Below are 6,100 nucleotides of genomic sequence, written 5' to 3' on the forward strand. Positions count from 1 at the left end.
AGAAATATATGAAGTCAAGTTAGTGGTCGATCTTATGTCTTATGTCATATTGTAAGTCTCCTTGGAAACCGTTGTATTCATCAAAATTATCAGAATTTTATGGCATGTAACATTTCATGCATGCTAGAGCCCCCCGAGCCATCACACAACAAATAGTTACCTTGACATTTAGATTTGAAGTATGAAGGTTAGGATTAATGTAGTTAACTCGTACAATCATCATCAGAATAAAAGGAGTCTAACTAAATCCTAAATCAATTCCTAATATCATTCATTTAAAAATACCAGAATCAATTCCTAATATCACTCACCAGAATAAACTTTTGAATTTACAAAGTCTATGTATCCTCTGTCAACATCGTAGATGAATTTGAATATATTTTGACGTTCGTTGGAATAGATGATTCTAAAATATATATTAACACTGATTGTAATAAATGTAAATATGCATCTGACCCAGTTAAACAATTGAATCGTTTACAAATATATACTGGCATTGATTGGAATAAGTTCACTCAATTTACAGAGTTTACATAAACATATCAACGGCAACATTGTTATTTCCATTCTAAGAACATACTCAGTTCAGATTAATAGTTGTTTTTTAAATTTTGGCAGAAGCATGATTCTCCAATGAGAATGGAAAGGATAGTACCTCATCCTGACAACCTTGCATGTAAGTACATGATTCACAATCTTTATCCACGCTCACAATGTGCAGAAACAAGCGGGTAAACCCAATATTGGTGCAAAATAAGCAATAATTGTCCAGCTTTGAAATACATGAATCTACCTTATGTTCTCTACATCCATTAGATTTTTTTTCCTCCAAAAGTCCTACTTTGCATTTAAAATTTTACACTCCCAGTAAAAGCGACATAGCAACCATCACCTGGACTGTCATTTTGAAATGGATACTTGCGAAGATTATGGACATATGAGTGCATTGCAAAACTGAGTGAGTCCTACATATAAATTTCTACAGCCAGGCTATACGGCCCTGCTTTTATAGAAAGCTCAAGGACGCTATGCTGGGAGCACCAGCTACAATGTTCAGAACAGAAGAGAAACTAACATGGCACCCACTGCATGGACAGACTACAGACATCATCGAAAGCACACAAGAGCCCAGCCAGCACAACGGCCAAGTTAGCTACCATCAGCCAGAGTCGAATATGTATTAATTACTCCTAGAATGTATCGAATACTAAAAAGAGTGTGAGGGGGAGGACGATCTTACAGTTGCTTTCACCTTGAAGCAGGCCAAGGCTGTTACGAAGCTAAGATGGTTGATCTAGAATTTGCGAGCAAATGAGGTCTTTATAGGCACGCGCGGGCCGAGTACTTGGAATTTTCCGCCTGCGGTTTCAGTTACTTGTACGGCTGCCTTTCCCGCCGGCTGCGGTGGTTGCATTAATTTCCATCAACGATACTGGGGTACAGTATCCAAAATGTGTTCATGTAAAAAAGAAGCTATTTTGCTTTTACCTTGTCTCTCCCCTGAGCGATGCATACAAGCATTTTATTATATTATTTAACAGAACCAAACAAAATAAATACATTAATCAATCCAAGACGATCTTCCTGGCAATTAATGTCGCTACACCTATAAACTTAATGGTGTGCCCTGACTGCATTCAACACACATCATATATTTCGGTGGCCTAACTAAGCCGTCCGACGGCAAGCCGAGAGCACAAACCGGTAGCTAGACTCTCAGCGCGCATCACGTGACCCACTCTAGAATCCTCCACCGCCATCTTCCGCCGCCCCACCTTCAGGATCGATCAACATATACATCTCGCCAGGCCATTCTTTCGTCGACATCACCGCGACGCCAGACAACGTCACCATCCCACGGGCGCCCGTCGCCGATACTCTGCTACGCCAAGCCGCCAAGACACGTCGCCGGTCTTGCGGTAGATGTAACATCGCTCCTCCTCTTGTCTCCTCCGCCAGCTCATGCTCCAAAACAATGCCCTCAAGAGGGAGAATGACAATGAAAGCGTCGTCACGTTTGATCCGAGATACCCAGATATATGGTTTCCCCTGGAGAATTCCGAGCGTAGTGACACAATCTGCAACGACAATGCCTCGAGAAGAAAACGATGTGAGAGACGCCGCCATCGTCCGTCACCACCATAGTCGGAATGATTTTCACCGGTAGTTGCACCGCCCCGATCTCAAAGTTGACTGGATCTGTGTGCAGCCTCGCCCCGAGGACATATGCTGCCACCGGAACGCTGGCAGAGGGCCTCCCGCCGCCCCTCACAGGTCCCTCCGTGCACCGCGGGCCGACCAAGACCATACCGCGATAGATCTGGATGGGACGCCAGATCCGTGGTCGGCATGACCCTTCTATCGGGAGAAGAGCCACACCACGCCATACATAGAGCGCCGGCCACAACCACCACCCATCCAGGCTGGGCAGCCCACCCCACCGGTTGTGGATATCCGGCGACCGCCGCCCAGTCAGAGGCGCCGCCCTAATTGTTGCACGTGCAAGCACCGAAGAAGGCGCCCCTACCGCCTTGTGGGAGTTCCACTGCGAACCGCCCGCCTAGCGCCTTTGGCGTCGGGCCCGTTGCCACCGCGGCCCTCGCCTGCGGCGGCGGCGGTGGCGGCAGGAGATCACGAAAATGGGGGCTAGCGGCGCTAGGTTTTGTGCCCCTGGCGTCGTCCAGGGAAGGCGACGCGAGGGTGTCTTTGCGAAGTTGAATGTCAAAGCTATTTTGCTGACGTTCTTAGGAGTGGTTCTTTAGAGAACGCTCTATGTTACGTTCAATTTGCGTGTGCAAATCTCAAAGCGACACACATGGTAAACTCTGTTCCCACGGACCCTTCGGAGGCAATAATTCAAAATTTCGGTCCATACACAACCATCCAGAGGAAACGATTCCATGTGTACTAACGGCCCCTAGCATGGCAATTACGTACTAAAAAGTGTTGAGTACTATGTTTAGTTAGGAAATACGAGGTAGATTAAGATATGTTTTGACTTGTTTTGTATTTTAAATTGATCATGTACTTTTATATATATGCTCACGAGGCTCAAGTAATACAACGAACAATTTCATTAATCCTCTCTCTGTCTTCTAACATGGTATCAGCCTAATCGATCCTAAACCCTAGCCGCCGCCGCTTCCGCACCCGCGTGTCGCCCCCGGGGCGGTTGGCCTTCATGACCGCCGCCGGAGACCGCGCCGCCCGTATCTAGAGTTCGTCCGCCGGTCATGTTGACCAACTGCTCTATAGTCTTTTTCCCGATCCTTGATCCGAGGTTTTTCTCTCTCACTGGTCGTTTGATCGGTATTCTTTTTTAGTTCTCCGATCTATAGATCGGGTTGAGTCGCTCGCCGCCGTTCGTCATCAACAACGCCCGACTACTACATCAACATCTTCATCGACTTGAATTGGATCGGGTGTCACACGACGCCCCGGACTTCATGCCCGAGCCAGATGCGGTCGCTCACGCGGTTGTGCGTGACCCATCGTCCTCGCCGCGTTGGTCTGTGAGTCACACGTCCTGCGCGGGCGTGCTTGGCTGCCCGATTGCCCGCCCCAGCCCACCGATCCACAGCGTGGCCACGTTCCGAATGCATGCACGTTGGCTACTCATGCATGGTGCGTCCCGTGCTAGTGGAGACTCGTCTTATGCCTTCCTGCAGTACGTGTCCAAGCCTGGTTGCAGGCTGTTGCAACGTCCGGTGTCTGACGTGTGCCGTGCCGGATTACATGAAGATCGTCGTACAGTTTGTGCGCCTATCCATCGATTGAGCACGGGCTGCAACTGCGTCGTCCCTATGGACCGCAGTGTCGCTGCCCATGGTTCTTCCCGCGATAGCATCGATCCGTGAAGCGGCTGCGTCGCCTCTTCGGGCCGCAGCGTCACGGCACATGGTCCCCGCCATCGTCATGAGACCGTTCTCATAATTGCACCAACCCGCGCGCTACCGCTTCGTCGCCTCTTTGGACCGTAGTGCTGCGGCCCGCGGTCAACTGCCGTCCCGAGGCCATCCGCTTCAGGTCGTCCCCGAGGCTGTACCGACCCTCGCGCTGCCGCTGCGTCGCCCGGTCGGACCGTAGCGAGCGTGGCACGCGGTCCCTACAACCGCCATGAGGTCTTCCCCGCCGTCGCCCCGACCCGCGCGCTACCGCTGCGTCGCCCCTTTGGGTCGTAGCGTCGCGGCGCGCGGTCTACTTCGTCGTCCCCGCGCGTCGACTTCTATGTGGTATGCGTCGCGCCGCCTCCCTAGGCGCGGGAACGCCACCGTCCGCGTCGGTCTTCGTCATGCTGCCGGGTTCTTCCTCGCCTACTTCTGACCTAGCCACCGCCGCCGCCTCCTCAGGCCGCCGCCGCCGCTCTTCTTCCCGGTCCACGGCGACTACCTCGACACCGGCCACCCCGACTCGACATCGACCACGGCGTCCCTCGCACGGCTACACCATCCTACGCTCTCGGCTACATCGACATCGGCACAAAGGGCTACCGCTTTGCTTGAGCAAACTCGTCGGTTTCCACTCCAGCCATGACTTCCGCGATGCGTCGACCGTTACGACTATGGGGGGTGTCCATCGGCTTGCCTTCGGATTCTTCTCCAGTCTCACCGTCTGCGTCGCTACCGTTGTGACTGCGGGAGAATGTTGAGTATTATGTTTAGTTAGGAAATACGAGATAGACTAGGATATGTTCCGGCTTGTCTTATACTCCAAGTTGACCATGTACTCCTATATATATGCCCACGAGGCTCAAGTAATACAACGAACAATTTCACCAATCCTCTCTCTCCCTTCTAACAAAAAGCAAGTATAGCAACTCCTCTACTAATTCTAATTATTTCAATATGCGTGATTCCACATTATTAAAATTGTGGTAGCCACTAGATTTACCAGCTTGATCCATTATCATCCATCCGATGATCTGCACATAAGTATCCTCTATAATGCAACATGCATTAATGTATTTGAAGTAGACTTAAATCACAATGCATTTAATTGTAACATGCACAACTTTTTATGTTACTACTCCCTTCGATTCATATGTACTAAATCAACGACAATTACTATGGATCGGACAGAGTATAATTTTTTTTGGTTATATGGAAATTCCTCACATAGTTTAAATCATAAGGACTGAATTTCATTCTACACAATATTTATGAACTACTAGTATATATCCAATTCCGCACAAACGACCAGGGCAATGTCTAGTTATTACAAAAGTGCAGTTTACATTGTACAAAACTAACACGCATACTTAATTTCATTATAGCATAATGCATACCACATGCATCTTAAGGAAATATTTGCATTATTATCACTAATGCAATAATTGCACATAAAAGAAGGACAGCTCATCAACATGTCCACCTGCATAGGACTAGTTACCTTTAAGAATGTTTAGAAGTTCCTGACCAAAAAAACAGATGTTTAGAAGTTCATTTGAAACCTTGAGTAGGTTTTTGAATTATCTCGATTGTAAAAACATTGGGTAGAAGTACTAGAATGGCTATTACGTGTCTGATAGATACATAAAGAATGAAGAAAACACTAAGACTCATTATTTATTTATGGCGTTTATCTCAAATCTACCAATTTGAATTGTATTATTAAAACAATAGGCAAACACGTCAACATGTTCGTATGCATATAGACTGAAATATATTCACCGTTGATTTTTAATTAAAACGGCCATGATTAATACTCCTTGTGACTTGGTGCATATATAGGGCATGCACGTACTTCTAGGCCATCAATTTAATAACTAACTAAATATGTATTATATGTAACAAAAATATATGTAATGAAAACTATATTCGAATAGGAACCAAGGATAACTTTTGATGACATATAACACATTTTTAATTGATCAAATAAACAACCTAGAACTATAGTACATGTCCTATGCTCCAGGACCGAGGTAGTAATGGTTAAATTTGCATGCATGATTCGGATTGACCCCCTGCTGATTCCAAGTTATAATGGTTATGATTTACTAGTAGTACTCCACGCACTAGTGTTGGTTGTTACTATTGACGTGCACCACGCACGTAATATAACTACTGTCAAATGGTACATCAAAGTTAATAAATATAACATA

Source organism: Triticum urartu, chromosome 7A (genome assembly GCF_056163025.1).
Source record: "Triticum urartu cultivar PI428250 chromosome 7A, HENAU_Tu73, whole genome shotgun sequence".
Taxonomy (NCBI): domain Eukaryota; kingdom Viridiplantae; phylum Streptophyta; class Magnoliopsida; order Poales; family Poaceae; genus Triticum; species Triticum urartu.